At 40.8% G+C, this 17157-nt stretch overlaps 1 protein-coding gene across 23 annotated transcripts in view; it reads left to right on the forward strand.

Annotated features, from left to right (window-relative positions):
• Sorbs1 (sorbin and SH3 domain containing 1) overlaps positions 1 to 17157 on the forward strand; it is a 231918-nt gene that overhangs the window by 55378 nt on the left and 159383 nt on the right. For all 23 annotated transcript variants that reach the window (XM_071611075.1, XM_071611055.1, XM_071611059.1 and 20 more), the window contains exon 2: positions 8748 to 8836. The gene's annotated coding sequence lies outside the window, so the exon portion shown is untranslated. The remainder of the gene's footprint in view (positions 1 to 8747; positions 8837 to 17157) is intronic.

A 17157-nucleotide genomic window follows, 5' to 3' on the forward strand; every position in this document is an offset into this window, starting at 1 on the left:
TGCCCATGTAGAGGGGTGGAAACTGAGCATCAGAAAGACCGAAAACTTGTTCAGCATCACACAGTGGGCAGGTGGAGACCAGCTTGGCCTGTATTGTCACCTTTTCCACAATGACAGTAATGCCTACACAAGAATGATGAATGTCTCTTGAGCCTGGCTATGCAATAGAAATATGATACAAATTACATGTGTAATTTAAGATCTTCTAGAAGCCACATTAAAAAGTAGAAAGAAACAGGCAAAATTAATTTTAACATGTTTTCATTAATCCAGTATATCAAAAATAGAATTATTACAATATGTGATTGATATAAAAATATCAATGAAATATCCCCCCCCCCCCCCGTTTTTTTTTAGTGCCATGACTTCAAAATCCAGTGGGTCTGTTATCTATCAGTACATCTCAATCACACTAGCCACGTTTCAGGGGCTTCATGGTCACATCAGCTAGGGGCCATCCTATAGGAAATTACAGTTCTAACCTCTCTTGACTAGAGAGGTGTGTCTACCTGGCTGTCCAGGTATCAAGGGGTCTCAGTTTTCCAGCTCATTGATTAAAACACCTCAGGATGGATCAGTGCCAGGTAGTCTGCATGGGTGTCACCTGAGGAAGAGGATATTAATATTGCTCTGGCTGGAGTCCTAGGTAATCCTTCTGTGCTCCCTGATTGGAAATGGCTGAACCAGAAACGTTCACTGGGAATTTACTTGGGTTCTCTGTGATTATGTCCTGCCCCCCTCCCCCTTTAGGGATAGCTGCATTCCAAGCATGTTCTTTGGGGGCAGGGATGGTGTGGTGCTGGTGGACTGGTAGGAAAGATGGGGGAATGTGTACCCTAAGGGCCCTTTTCCTACCCTACTAAATAGAGCTGCAGTTTCAGTGCAGAAAAGGAATCCTGTTTATTTGAAAGGGATCATGTGTATGGGGTGGAGCTTGCCCTTTTTGTGGCTGAGGGAAATATCCTGTCTCAGGAAAGGTGAGATGAAGGAACCAAAATATTTAGGGGAGAATAGGATACTGTGTACTTAAGCTGTGTTCTTTTCCAGTGGTTTGATTTTAAAATTTATTTACTGATTTAGAATAAGAAATTTGGTCCTAAAGGGTTATAGCCCAGGGATCCAAACCTTAAATGTCCCAGAGGTCAGGCAGGTAACATGGGAGGGAGGGTGAGAGATCACAGAAGAAACTGAGAGGAATGTTCTTTTTCACAAAAATGTTGTGGGCTGCCTTTTAAAATCTATGTATTTATTTTTTTTGGAAACATAAGATAATCTTGGTCTTTCTTTTCCCCGTTGTTGATAGAGAAATATTTCTCTTCTCTAAGGGAAAAATCCGTGCATGCTACCATAACAAATGGCAATTGACATTAGGCCTCGGGTGTTAGAAAACTAAGTACCGTGACAATCTACAGGGAGTAGCTACCACCCATCTCAAGTGCTATCCTTAAGGCCCAGTGTTACCAGATCTTGCTACTTTTTTTTTTTTTTTTTTGGTACTTGGGGTTGAACCCAGGGGTACTTAACCACCAAACCACATCCCCAACCTTTTTTTTTTTTTTTTAATATATTTTATTTTGATTCAGGGCCTCACTAAGTTGCTCAGGGCTTCACTAAGTTGCTGAGACTGGCTTTGAACTTGCAATCCTACTGCCTCATTCTCCTTAGCTGCTGGGATTACAGATGTGAGCCACCATGCCTGGCAGATCTTGCTAATCTTAAGGAGAATCCACCTTAAAAAATATTTGTCTAGATAAATTTTTAAAAAGTTAGAAAAAATTATATACTTATGGGAAGTTACAAAGTAAGGGTACAAAGGAGTCTTGAGTGCCCTTCGCCCTGCTTCCCCCAGTGGTAACGTTTGACATAACTACACACAGCATCAAAACCAGGAAGTTGACATTGCTAAAATCTGTAGTCCTTATTCACATTTCACTGGATTTTATATTTACTCATTTGTGTGTGCACATTTGTAGTCCTATGCAGTTTTATCATGCACAGGATTATACACATTTGTGCAATCATTGCCACAATCAAGAAAATCTTTGGCTTTTAAATCATTTATGCAAATACACTGAAAACTATTGAGTTCTAAAGAACATGACCTAGGCCTGGTGTGGTCTGATTAGCCTCCAGTTTTCAAGTTCCACTCTAGTCTAGCTCTTTCTTTCATTCAGATAAAGTTTACATAACACAAAATTCACAGTTTTAACTATTTTCAACTAGACAATCAGCATTTTCTAGTATATTCACAAAGTTGTGCAACCATCACCACTATTCAATTCCAGAACATTTTCATCACCACAGAAAGAAGCCCCATATCAGTTAGCATTCACTCCCCATTCCCTCTTTTCCCTGCCTTCTGGCAGTTACTAATTTACTTTCTGTGTGTATGGAATTGTCTATTCTGTACATTTCATGTACATGCAGTCATACAGTATATCCCCTTTTGTGTCTGATTGGCCCTTTCATCATACAGAGAAAGAGACTTGGGACCAGAGAGGGATAGTGACATGCCTGTGATTCTACAGCTAAAGAGAGGCTGAGTCTATACTTAAACCAGAACTAATAGTCTGTGTACCATAGCTGTGCCTCTCACAATTCAGGTCTTCAGTATGATGATGTGATGATGATGATGATGATGATATTAAAGCTGCCACTCCAGTTGCTTCTTATCAGTGTGCTTTGATAAACAAAGCTTACCAACAGAATATTTTCTTTTACAAGTGCTGAGTGTTAGGATTCTTCATGGGGCCATTGTGGAAAATGGAAATTGTGAGTAGAAAACAAGGTATGGAATTCAGTTGAGTTCATTGTGTTAATTGAGCACAGACTTTGGCCAGCAGGGATGAGTTAGATTGCATGTTGGCTATCAAGGGATAGTCAGTTGAGGGAAACAGACAGATGAAAGATAATTTCATAATGTTGGGGTAAGAGTCATGATTACGGAGCAGAGAGGAAGGGCACCAGGCCCAACCTGGTGGGGAGGGGATTTTGGGGTTGAAAGGGAGCTAACAGGTAGTGAGGCGGCAGAAGGAGGCTTTAGGCAGGAGAGGGCTGAGCAAGATGTAGACCTGTGTGGCCCACAAGCCCTGAGTTCACTGATGATGATGGAGGAGTGTGAACTGGCATATTAGTGATGTGGCTTGAGGGGTGAGCTTGGGTCAGATCCTTGAGTCTTGAGGTCATAGAAGGTCATATACCCCTGTGAATATCTAAAGTTTTAAAACTGAAAATGCTTGAATGTATACAAAATAGGAAGGAGAATTCCAACTTGGGAATTGACTATCTATGGGTGAGCACTGGGGTGAGCTAGAGGTATAGAGTGGGTGAGCTAAAAATCTGAGTAACAACAGGGTTGAGAGGAATTAAACAAGAGATACCAGGAGACCCATTCCAGAGACCATGATGAAGTCATGCTTTGGGGCATCTTTGGAAGGCTCTTGATTTTGTTCACACCTCAATTTGCTTATCCTTCACCCCGTCTCACCACTCATTGGCAATTATATTGAGTCATGTGCTAGGAACTTTTTGTTTGGTACCAGGAATTGAACCTACAGGTGCTTAACCACTGAGCCATATCCCTAACCCTTTTTTATATTTTGTTTAAAGACAGGGTTTCACTGAGTTGCTAAATGCCTCACCGAGTTGCTGAGGCTGGCTTTGAACTTGTGATCCTTCTGCTGCAGCCTCCTGAGTCACTGGGATAATAGGCATATACCAGCATACCTGGCTATGCACCAGGAACTTTTGTAGCGCTGGGGTTTCAGCAATGAACAAATCAGGCAAGATTCCTGCCCACCACCCTGTACCCATAATATGGTTTAATAAGATAGTAATGGATGGTGATAGGTTCTCCTAGGAAAGTGACTCTTGCTGGTAAGCAGGTTAGGTTGTCAGTGCTGGGCTCAGTTGAGAGGTGATATTTGATCTGAGCTCTCAATGGTGAGAATGCTCTAGCCATGGCAAGAGTCAGGCAGAGTTTTTTATTTTTTTATTGTCAGGCAGAAAGACCAGCAAATAGAAAGAGGTAGTTTCTACAGAGCATACTCTGACTTTGTCAAAATGTTCTCTGGGGAACCGAATCATACAGAACAAGGCCCTGTGAGATCTGGCCCTACACTCTCTTAGGATGGAGGTGCTGCACAGAGCCGTCAGCTTGGGGAGGAAGAATGTATATCTTAGTGGAAGAGAAAGTATGAAGTCACTGTGAATCATTTAAAGTAGGCGTGCTTTATTATTTTTTTTTAAAGGGAAGCTAAAATCATTTTGCTATTTTTTCAACTAATTTTGTTGTACTTTATGAGCTTTGTGTCATTCAGGGAACTTGGAAACATTTATTCTCCCTCCTCCTGCTTTATCTGTGGAGTAGGTGGGAGAGCTTTAAAAAGCTCCTGAAGATTCACTTTTCTTTGCCAGTGGTTGTGGTGGGAGGACAGCTGGGCCCAGGGACCAGAGGCAAGAAGTGTTTGGGAAGTGGAGCCACCTCAGCGGAGAGCACCACGGAGCTTCAGTGGGGTTTAGAGCCTGAGGATGTTGTCACTGGTTTCAGCCCCAGTGGGATTTGTCGTGCAAATAAGGACATTCCTTCCAAATTCAAAAGAATGCCTGTGTGTGTGCTGGGATTCATTTCACATATTAGGGAGTCATCTCAGATAACTAGTGTGGTATGATTTTAAAAATGAAATAGTTAACTCTGATCTGTTTCCTTCCCAGTTGGTGAGCCTCAAGGCCAGTTGGGGATTTTCTCTTCTAGACTCTCTGGGTTTGTTGGTAGAAGAGTTAAAACTTGTGGAAGGAGAAGGAGAGAGTCTGTTGTGAGCTCAGGAAGCAACTTGGTTCCTGAATTTGGAAAAAAAAAATGAGAGGGGCCAAGTCTGTGTTGGATGGCATGAAGTTTGGGGTATGTTTTAAAGGAAACTAAAGAATTTCAAGGTATAATTTTGGGATACAGTTATCTATTGTCAAACAAAGACTCCCTAATTTCAAAACAACAACAACAAAAAGGCAAAACAAATATGAGCTGGATCCTTCTCCATCTTTAGGTTGGTGGAAAAGTAATGTAAAAATTTAGAAGTTGCCTGTGCCGTGTAAAAGAGATGCATGGTTGCTGAGTGCACGTTGAACATGGGAGTTCCTGTTGGTCCAGAGCAGGTTGCGTGGTCAGGATTGATGTTTGGTAGGAATGAGGGTGGCAAGAGGTGACTTTCACAACAGCCAATATTGCTCTACATCCTTGGGGTGGGATAGAGAAGAGGATGAAGATGAGAGAGGTGAGGGTTCAAGGTCTTTGGCAGGGTCTGAAACAACACTTGTGATGACTTTTGGCACATTGGGCCAGGGAAATGTCCTATTTTAGGCCAGGGTAATGGAACAACAGAAAAAATGAACAGTTCACTTTGAAAATGAGGGCCAGAGAAGGAGGCAAATTACTGTCTTGAGCTTCCCCTAGATTTCCTTCCCTTCCTAAACTCTTCCAATTTGCATTATGGCTCAGCTGGAGGTTCCTTGGGCTGGAGGGGACATCCGAATGTGTCTGTCTTCTGTTGAAGGATAGCATGGATACTGTGGGCCTTGTGATGGGGAAGGTTGACCTTAACCAGCTTTGGGTTTCTGTGGGGCTGGCTGACTGAAGGTCACCTGGTAGTACCTGGTGATGTCTGGGAAGAGATCTCTCTAGGCTGGTCCATTCAGAGAACCAACTTACTCCTGTCTGTCATCTTTGTGGTACGTGGCATTTACTTTGCCATTCTTGGCGTGGGACTGCTCAGGCTGTTACATGACCACAAAGTGGAAATCTGGAAAGAGAAGTGTTCAGCTGACCTGGCAGGTTTCCACACATTACATTGATCTTCAGTGTCCTGCCCTTTGATGGCAGGAAGGATCTGATCAGAGTGCTTGCACCTTAAAACTGTTCCTCGAAGGCCCTGTGATGACCAGACATCCTCAGGTCCTTTGTTCTGCCAGAGGATCCTGCACAGGTATGTGAAGGCACTGATCTACTGCTGAGACTGGACAGCCCCCTTGTCTGGAGGCACTGAGGCTGAGTATAGGAGGCACTGCTGTGAACACAAAGGTCCCCTCCACTTACCCAGTTGCCATTCTGTTTTTAATTTATTTGAAATAAAAAGAAGCAATGGTTGTCATAATGCAATACAGAATGGGTAAACATACTAAGAATATGCAGCTGCCCTTAGCCTGAATTGTTGGATCTTTCCCGGAGGATGGTTAATTAATGACCTCAGAGACATTGTTCTGGAGTTTTTGAGGCCTCTGGGTGAAATATACTCTTTTCCAAGTGGTCATCAAAATCACCTGTGGGAGACTTTTGACCCATTCTGGGGCCTCTAAACCAGAGTCTGTTTTAATGCCTTTGGGTCTTAGGAGGGTTTTTTTTTTTTTTTTTTTTTTAAGTTTTCCAGGTGGTTTTAATTTTTAGCCAGATTTGGGAACTGGCCCACCAGTTACGCATCCAGGGAAGCTCTTCTCACTACCTCCTTGTTGCTTTATACTGCCCTCAAACTGTGAACCTGAACCTCAGCCATGAAGGGGCTTTACTCCTCTTCAAGTCCCTTTCCAGGCTGCTTTATCCAAATTGCTTTCTCTTGACTCCATCTCAGTGAGGATCAGGGCTGGTGGCTCATCTCTTTCTAATACATGAAGAGAACTCCACTTGGGGATTTTTCTGTGTACAAGAGTGTGTGTTGCTAGGGTTTGAACTCAGGGCCTTGTGAATGCTAAGCCTGGCTCTACCACCAAGCTACATCCCCAGGCACACACACAAGATTTTGATGGGTGGATATTCTGAGACTTTTCTCAGGAACATTCATTCTGGGGCTTGAATGTATAGTAGCTTCTGGCCATGGAAATCCAGGTCCTGGGGTAAAGATAGGCAGGACCGATGACTGGTACAAGAAAAAAAAAAATCTTTATTTACTGTCTTCTCAGAGATCTCATAAAAGGTTCAGGGTTTCTACCACCATGTTTTTTGGACCCTACAAATTCTGGGACAACAGCGGTTGTCCCAAGTGAATTATAAGTAGGCCTTGCCAGGGAACAGGGCTGAATTGGTTGAATTCTTGATATGAACACACAAGACATGTTCTGAGTGTGATCAGGGCTGTGCATCAAAGCCCAGTAGATGTTGGGTGATGTGGCATAAGGCAAGGGGCATAAGCCACAAGGTAATAAAAGATCTGGACAAGATCAAATTGGAGGGGCTGCTCACACCTCCTTACTTTTGCCTATATTATCTCATGGCTTGGGATCCCCACCGTCCCTCTACCATCTCCTTCATACCTGGGCCATCCCATCCAATTTTAGGATATCCTCTATGTTACGGAGTATCTCTTCATCTCTGCATTAGGTGCCTCTGCTCAGGGCTCCCATGACACACATGCATGCCCAGATCATTATATTCTCTGATTGTTTTGTAATTTGTTTGGAGTGTCTGGATGTGTCTTTAATTCAGACAGAGCAATGTAGGGGTCTTCCTCACTTGTGAATTTCCGTTACCTCACTCGCTGTCTGGTAATTATAGGGTTCAGTAAATATTTGTTGAGTTAATGAATTACTGAATTCTTTGACAGAGTGATATAATTAATTCCCACCAACTTGAAGTTGAGTAAGTGGCTCACTTATTACAGTGCCGGTACCTTATACCTGAGTTTATTTATAGTCTTATATTTAAGGTGCATATTAAGGGAGATTTTTCTAGCATAGTGTTCTAGATAGTTTGAGACATTAACTAAGTATTTTTGAAATAATGGCATTTGTGGGCAGTTCCCCCCAATTTGTATTTAAAGCAGTAAAATTATTGAAAAATGTCATATTAAAAAATAAACTCTTAGGGAACCGGCTACAATTTACTCTTATATTCTTTGGTGACATGTAAAGGAATGCAAAACATTTTAGTAGGTGTATCTGTTTTTAGTAGAGACTTATTAGTAGAAGCTTCAACTGTTTCCTTGACGTTAATACTTCTCTTACAGCTAAGTATTAATTTTGAGACACACAAGTATGTGCATGGATTTGCTTTATATATATATATATATATATATATATATATATATATATATATATATATATATATATATATATATTTATTTATTTCTGGTAGCCTTAGAGTCATGAGTAGATAAAAATATTTCAGCATTACCTAAACAATAATGCAAAATCAGTTATAAATGTCAGCCACAGTTCCTCTGTATATGTCGAGAAGACAGTAAGGAGCAGTAAGGAGCCTGCCTGTGAAGAGTACCTGCTATTTAGCACCAGCTGATTGTTGACAGACACAAATATGGGTCATATTGACAGATCATCATCATCTTCTTCTTCCTCTTTCTCCTCCTTTCCCTCCTTTTCCTCTTCTTCCTTGCTCTCTTTGCTGGAAGTCTGGGGGGATTTTATGTGACATACTCTTTGAACATACCCTGCAGATGACATTTAACACCTCTGTAGGCTAGACGTTGATCCACTAGTTTATGATTCCTGTTGAAGATGATCTCTTAAGCTCCTTTTTTGCCAAAGTTCCTATCATTCTTCAGGAGACTATTTCTGTGGATGAACTGAAGATTCTTGTTCTACTGTGGAAAGTCAGGGTGGGGAAGGGAGTTGGCCTGGAAGCGGAGGATGGGGACTTTGAACCTACATGGGGTTCCTGGCAATTGGTGTTTAGATGGGTCCCCTTGGGATAAGGCCACAGTGTCTTTGTGATTCACACCAGGTATTTTGTATATTTGTCGTTACAGGAGTTGGCATCCATTGGAAGAGTCTGTGAAACCCCCTTTCTGCCCAGAGCTCCAGGACCAATGCATCTTCCCACCACCTTAAACCACTGGTGAATATGTGTGTGTGTGTGTGTGTGTGTGTGTGTGTGTTCCTTCTGCTGCAGTAAAGGGAAATATTTTTAGTCAACTGCAGAATGTGATTTGAAGAGAACTCTGCTAACCTTCCTCTTAGAGGAGAAAGGACACTAGTCTGGGTCTATATATTTCTGGATTTTACCATTTTTACTGTGGTGAATTACTTAGGTGAATTAGAGAAACGTATCCTGCCCTGTTTACACTGCAGGGTTGTTTGCTTTGAAGACTAAAAGAGATAATGAATTTGGAAATGCTTCCAAGGGAATGAAGTGCTGGGCAAGTATAAGGCCATACTATTTGGCTCTGAGATGTAGAGAAGGACAATTCTTTTTTTCCTTCCACACTTTATTGATTTTATTAACACACTTTTTCAAGCTGGAATCCCATTTTAGCCAACTCCCAGCCAGGGGCTTCTTCCCTTTGCTTTTATAATGTTCATAGATGTCTTCACCCACTAATCCTGTGAGAGAGGGGAAAGCCAGACACCTCTTAGTTAACCAGTGCATTAAAATATGAACATTATTCTCATAGATGTATATGTATATGCTGGTAATGTGAATTTTACACACCTGTTTTCTTAGATCTCCAGAGTGGTTCAAGAGATTCATGTTTTCTTTCTTTTCCTTTTTTTTTGTTTCTACCACTGTAGCTGCTTTTGTCTTGAAAGATGAATTAACTATATTACACAATGACCTTCATTTTTATTTGAGATCAGATCATTTCACAGTTAATAAATGTCCTTTGGAAGAAACTTAATTACTCATCACACCTGGTAAATATCTTGTTTCCGAGGTAGTTGAAAGAGACAAAAATATGTCCTTAGCATTGTGTTCAGCGCTGACATGAGGATACTTGGGGGCGTGATAGCTGGTCGATGCTGAAGGTCCTGTGAGCAGTGACCCCTGCATCTTGACTCCAGCCCCTTGTTGGAAAGGGGAGTGGGCCTGTCAACATTTAATCAGCTTCCACCATGTGGATTGGGTGCTCTTGTGATCCAGTGAGACAAATCCCAGTGGCACGGTCACCTGGGGAGCTTGCAGGGTCCTGTGGTTGGAGCAGAAAGGTAAAGGCAGATAGGACAGACAGGCCCAGATTTAGGAGCCCAACTCAGCCACAGAGGCTAACTGTCCATACTGCTCTGTCTAGGTGTATAAGGTGAGCGAGGTGGACATTCTAGGTTCTACCTGAACCCCGTCTGGTAGGCAGGAAGAGCTCTGTAGTTGGAGTCCCAGGGAAGCAGATGGCTGCAGGTGGCAGGACCTCTCATTCAGCAGACATGTGTCAGTGCCTACTCTGTGCCAAAGCACTGCTCTGAGCACTGGGGATTTGTTCACCACATGAGGAACAGTGTGTCCATGCTTCCCTGGGGCTTAGGTTTGAGTGAGGCTGACAAACAAGAACGTGAGCTCCCTGAGGCCTGAGGTGTTTGCTCGTCTCAGTCACTGCTGTATGTCCAGCTCTTTAAGTTGTACCTGATGGGTACTCACTATGGTTTATGAATGAAGTAAACAAATAACTAAATAGAAAATGTATTTTCAGGTAGTAATACATACTAAGAAAAAATAAAACAAGGTGAGGGACTGAAGGGATTCTTTTTGAAAGAATAGTCCAAAAAGGCTTCTCTGTGTGTATGTGTGTGTACAGGCATGAGAGAGAGAAAGGGCGCGATTGACTGAGCCATCTTGTGCAGAGACCAGCAGGGGTAAAGGAATCTGGGGACAAGTGTTTAGGCAAAGGAAACAGCGAGAGAAAAGAAAGCACTTTAAGGTAGGATGCATTTGTCCTGCTAGAGGAACAGGAAGGCAGCCAGTTTGGCTGGACTTGGGCTAGAGGTGGTTATAGGGAGGGAGAAAGAGATGAAATCACTTGTAAATGGGACCCATGTTGCACAGGCCATGACAAGGAGTGAGGATTTTACCCTGAGAGTGATTGGATTCCGTTTGAGAAGTTTAAGTGCAAGAGCCTGTATGGTCTTTTGTGTTTCAAAATCATTCCTCTGGATTCTGAGCAGAGAATAGACTTTGAGGACAAGAGGAGAATCAGTGTAACCTCTAGGAGACCCTTGCAGTGGTCCAGGAGGGGATAAGGGTGTAGTGATGACAATGATGTGAAGTGGTCAGGCTCAGGGTATATCTTGAAGACAAGAGCCTCCTCAGTGGGATATGAGCAAAAAGAAGGGTCAAGGATGAGCACAGCATTTGACTGGGTAGATGATGTTGCCATTTGCTGAGATGGGGAACAAAGAGGGACTCAAGGGTTCTATTTAAGCCATATTATTATTTTTTAACTTATTATTTGGTACTGGGGTTTGAACTGGTACCACTGAGCCACATCCCCAGCCAATTTTATTTTTTATTTTGAGACGAAGTCTTTCTGATTTGCCTAGGGTCCCACTAAATTACTGAAGCTGGCTTTGAACTTGTAATCCTCCTGCCTCAGCCTCTCAAGTCACTGGGATTACAGGCATGCGCTACCACACCCAGTGAGCCTTGTTAATTTTGAGAAGTCCATTTGTGTTCTTGTAGAGATGTAGAGTTGGCTGGGCCTGGAAAATGTTCCTTTGAGAGTCATCAGCATATAGATGGTAATTAAAACTATGAGTTTGGGTGAGATCATTTAGGGAGAGAAAGGAGATGTGTAGGTTTTTGACAAAGAAGGAAGGCAAAGGATGGATTTTCAGATAAAATCCCTATAAAGAAATAAATGAAGTCACACACTGATTAATATATATATATATGATATGATTCCATTTTATGCAAATATGAATTATACAAATGAGATAATGTGATGTAAATGCAGTAATTAAAACCTCACCTTATATAAAAATTTGAAATACTGTGACAGCCTCCAAATCAAGAAAACTGGTTTTACAATTGCATAGTTCTGAATCTGGTCACATGACTGAATTATAAACTGCATTTGTGCAGTTGGCACATGGCTGTGCCTTTGGCTGGCAAGCAGAAAGACTAGCATCCTTTGCCAATAACCTGTAAACGGCATTGTTCTTTATATGGGCTGGAACTTCAACAAGCTGTTTTGATGACTAAGTTTAATTCATTGTTCAGACATTTCAGATTTTTTAAAATCCTATAATTACATCATCTAAAAGTTCATTAACTGAAGGTTCACTCAAATGAAAAACGTGTGCACCAAAGGTTAGATGTGATAGACTTCTATGGAGGCCAAACCGGTATCATGCCTTGCAGGACTACAATTTAGAAGATCTTTAAAATATCTTCAAAATATCAAGGATCAATGTTGTAGGATAAAAATCAGCCAACATGTGCCATGATGGTTGTAGTAGATGTAAGGCTCAGGTATCTCCCATAACCCCAACCACCTCTGTCTGAGAGTTATACACATTTTCATCTATTTCTGAGATTCTGACTTCGGATTCAGCTGCTCCTTGTTGGTTTTGCTCATTTCTAGACAAGCCCTCTCACTGAGCTTCTTCCCTGTTCTCTTTGGGCTCCTCAGTTTTCCCATTTCAAGCTTTCTGGTGAGTTTCTTTAGCCTTGCTTCCCAGCCCCCATAGACATTCCTACCATCACCCGCTCCAAAGCCTGCCTACCTCCCACTCCTACCTCCCGCTCCCTGCCTTTGGGTGCCTTTCAGTTTAGCTTCCCACACCCAGGGCATCCTCAAGAGTTCCTTCTTGGTAAGTATTTGGCTCCACCCATCCCACCTGGTTGGTCTACTAAGGTCTTTTGTGGAAATGTTGACAACAGAATGGGAAACCAGTACAGGCTTTAAGGGCAGGGTGATAAGTAGCATTTGTGGGCTGTTTTAAATCCCTTGCACAATGGGCAGCCCCTAACTTGCTTTTACATGTGTTTTACGACCCCTGGATTTCAGTGAAAATACTCTGAATGGAACTTCTGGAGCATCTAATTTCAGGAATATGAGCATCCATTTTGTAGGGTTCTCTGTATAACTAATGATTTATGGCACATGAAGGTTTCAGGGGAATGGTATTTGTGATGATTGGCATCAACCCTGGTTTTCATTTGTCTTTTTTTTTCTCATAGAGTAGAACCTAAATTCAATTTTTAAAAATGAAGCTTACTAGGGGGAATATTGCTGCTCCCTGCTTCTTTCCTCAGTAAGTAATTTCAGGAATAAAAGGATAGGATCTTTCCGTGCTTTTAAATGGGCATTCAAAAAATGGTGGTTTCCTCTATAAGTTAAAACAAATAGGCAGACAAAACAAAGGCCAGGGCTTTGGTCCAGCACTAAAGGAGATACCCAAGATGAGCAGCCAGTCGGGAGGGCAGTGGTATAAGAAGGAGACTGACCTCTCACTGTGTACCTCTTTGGACTTTAAAATTTTTTGCATTGCTTACATATCATCTTATAAAAAGGATAAGAATAGTATCCCTTTTACTCTTAATTGACAATTTAGAAACAAATTTAAGTTCCTTTACCCCTTGGTCTGTTTCTGCTCTTGTTTGATGTGTCTTTTGATTAAGGCCATGGCCTGTTCACAATGTCCCCTTGTCTTTATTGGAGCTGCAGTTTCATGTTCTTTAGCATTTTAGGACTAGGGTTCTTTAAGTTGAATTTCAAAATTTTTTATGTATGGGAATATGTCCATTAGACCAAATTCTTTCTTTCTTTTCCCCCGTATTTCTTAAAGGATTTAAGGCTGTTTCTGGTCAATATTTTCTTTAGCTGCTCTAGGCAAATAAGAATTTTAAATGAGGTTTAGTTGCCATGAGCTGACCTACAAATTAAGCTATTTCAACTGAGCATCTTGCTGTGGCCTATTAGAGCAAAGTCTTATGACATTGTGGAATAGAATATGAGATTTGGTATCCATCGTGGTTGATAGTTTCTGACCCCAGAGTTCAGGCAAATTCAAAAGCAACCCAGGCTCATTTTCCTTGTCTTAAGAATCTCAATTACCATAAGAAAATGCTCAAAATGGAGTTAGCACAAGTTATCATTTATCTGAAAGTGAACAGTACAATTCACTGTTTAGAAACCATGATGCTGAGCACCACCCTGCTGTTGAGAGTGGGTGCTGTTTGGGGGTAGCTTCTGCAGTGGTCATTGTCTAGAAATGTCTTTCTGTACTTATGTTATAAACCAGAGGTTTATAAGGTGTTGTTGTGAACTACAGAGAGGTGAAATCCATCTTGTGCAACAGTGACATTCCTAGGTGGTGGTATTTCTACGAAATGTACACAGTGATTTTGCACTGTTTTATCAAGCAGGAAGTTGGGTCACATTTGCTGGTCATGTGTAAAAATGAGATATTTTCTCCTTTTCCATCTAGTGGCTATTGTGAATAAACAGAGTGCAATATATTTTTTGTCCCTGCATGTTTGGGGAAGTAAACATTATATGGTGCTTGGAGTTGTCACTGAAACAAGGAGATTGACGTCATCTCCAATGATTACCGCATGTCATAGGACAAAATCATCCTGATTGTTCTACAGACCCATCCTGCAGTCTCCTTATCAACAGAGATGACTCAGTGTTTTCTCCACTCATAGAGAATGTCTCTGGTCTGCTGATTACAGCATGATTAAATAAAAACTGATTTCTTCAGAGGCATGCTTGAAAAAAAAAAAAAACAACAACTATTATTTGTGCATGTTGACTTAGCATATTTGGAACTTCATGATTGTAATCAGCTAGTTTAGTTCTTAAATGGGGGGAGGGGTCAGGAACCCCTTTAAGGTGTATGTGCACATACAAGATTTGCATATGTAACCCTTTTGCATTTTTAGGAGGGTGACACTCCCCTACTCAGCTATCATGCTTAGTCACACATACCATTCTAAATGTAGCTCTTCTGGAGAGCTCTCTGTGGCAGGCACCCACTCTAAGATGACTCTTCTGATTACACAGAGAAAGATTAGAGCATATAACTATGCTTAAGGAATTCTGACTTCCATGAATTTGTAGCTTCCAGAATTGTCCCAATATGGACTCAGAAGCTGGAAATATGATCTTATATAAGTTGGTGATTGCTTTCATTTAAAAAGGAATCAGAGGCACCTTTACCATTTTTGTTTTCTAACAGTTTTTTATTTCATTTTTTTCTCAGGTTCCTTTATTCCCTCTTCAACTCCCTTTTCTGGTTAAGAGAAAAGCTGGTTGTGTGTGTGTGTGTGTGTGTGTGTGTGTGTGTGTAAACACACAGATTGAGAGACTAGTGTTTATTTTCCAACAGAGTTCATGTCTCTAGATGTTGTATTTGTTCCCTGAGTTTGTCATATATACAACATGTTGTCTTCCATGCCAGTTGCAAACTAACTGCCCAAAGACACTAGTATTTATAAGTTTTTGAAGTAGGTTCCAGAATTGTAAAAATCAGAAAATTTCACATAATTTGATTTCTAGTTACTCTTGAAAAACTAGAATCTCTGGAATTATTTGGGCCATATTCCCATGTGGGATGGTGGGCAGCAGTGGACCAGCATGCATGTCCCAGTTCACTACAGTGCCACCCACTTGCTACCTATTTGGACCTAACCCCTGACTTACTGCTTCTGTTTAAAATCTTATCTTGAAAAATGAAGGGGTTTGAGGTTCAACGAAACATTTGGTGTCCTCCTTTTAAAATAGTGAAACTAAATTTAAAATCTTAGGAAGCAAAAAAGTAGGGGCAGTAGGGTGAAACAAATATGTTTTGTTCCTTAAAGATATTTGTGCATTTCTAACCCAGGGGAAGAAAAGAAAGCAATAGTTATTTTTTGTTGTTGTTTCTAGTATTCTATACAAATATCAAGTCATATTACTTTTGAAACATATAATATACTTTGTATAATGTGATTTACTCCTAAAATTACCATGTTGGAAGCATTTGTACAAATTTGCTAATTCTATTAGCTCTTAAATATTTCCAGTTTTTTCCTTTCCAATAGAAATGAACTATTGAACTTGAAAAAGTTGAACATTGTTTATCCCACTCCCCCACTTTTTATAATTAGTAGGCAAAAATATAAAACCAGAGAACAGAAGTTACCCACTTTTTAAAATATATTTTAATTTTAATTGACACATCATAATTGTACACATTTATGGGGTACAGTGTGACCTTTTGATGGATGTATACATAATCTAATGATTAGTAAAATAATAATCTAATAGTAATCAGATCCAGGTAGTTGGCATATTTATCCCTTCAGATATTTATTTTTTGTTTGGGGAACATTGAAATCTTCTCTACCAGATATTTTGAAATAATCAGTTAATTTTTATCAACCATAGTTATCCTACTGTGCTCTTGACCATTGGAGGTTACTTCTCCTATACAACTGTACCTTGTACCCATTGCTGCCACCAATGTTTTAATGAGACAAAGAGTTGTCTGTTTTTTGGGGGCCCTGTGTCTTCCAAAGTGTCCAATAGATTATAGAAAAGAAACTTAACAAGGAAAAGCCAACAACTCAACCTGAAACTCAAATAACCATGGAAACTTAATCCAAATCATTCCTATTTTATGAGTTGACATGAGACGCGTTTCTATTTCTTCTGATACTGCATTTTCCCTCCCAGAATCATTTTTTTAAAAAATTCTGATTTGTTATACATGATGGCAGAATGCAATTCATTTCATATTACACATATAGAGCATAATTTTTCAAGACACTGATTGTATACAAAGTGTTTTCACACCATTCATGTCTTATACATGTACTTAGGGAAATGATGTCTAACTCATTCCACCATCATTTCTATCCCCCTGCCCCCTCCTTTCCCCTCCCTCCCCTTTGCCCTATCTAAAGTTTCTCCATTCCTCCCATGCTACCACCTCCAATCGCCATTATGCGTTTGTAACCTAATATCAAAGAAAACATTCAGCTTTTGTTTTTTGGGGGATTGGCTTGCTTCACTTTGCATTATATTCTCCAACTTCATCCATTTACCTGCAAATGCCATGATTTTATTCTCTTTTAATGCTGAGTAATGTTTCATTGTGTGGTAAGTTTCCCTATCCATTCATCTTCTGAAGGGCATGTAGGTTGGTTCCATAATTTAGCTACTGTGAATTGTGCTGCTACAAACATTGGCTGTGTCCCTGTAGTATGTTGATTTTAGGTCCTTTGGGTATGAACTGAGGAGTGAAATAGCTGGGTCAAATGGTGGTTCCATTCCCAGTTTTCCAAGGAATCTCCATACTGTTTTCCAGATTGGCTGCACCAATTTGCAGCCCCACCAGCAATGTATGAGTGTGTCTTTTCCCCCACATCCTCGCCAACACTTATTGTTGTTTATATTCTTAGTAGCTGCCATTCTGACGGAGTGAGATGAAATCTTAGAGTAGTTTTGATTTGCATTTCTC

This window comes from Marmota flaviventris, chromosome 4, assembly GCF_047511675.1.
Source record: "Marmota flaviventris isolate mMarFla1 chromosome 4, mMarFla1.hap1, whole genome shotgun sequence".
Taxonomy (NCBI): Eukaryota; Metazoa; Chordata; class Mammalia; order Rodentia; family Sciuridae; genus Marmota; species Marmota flaviventris.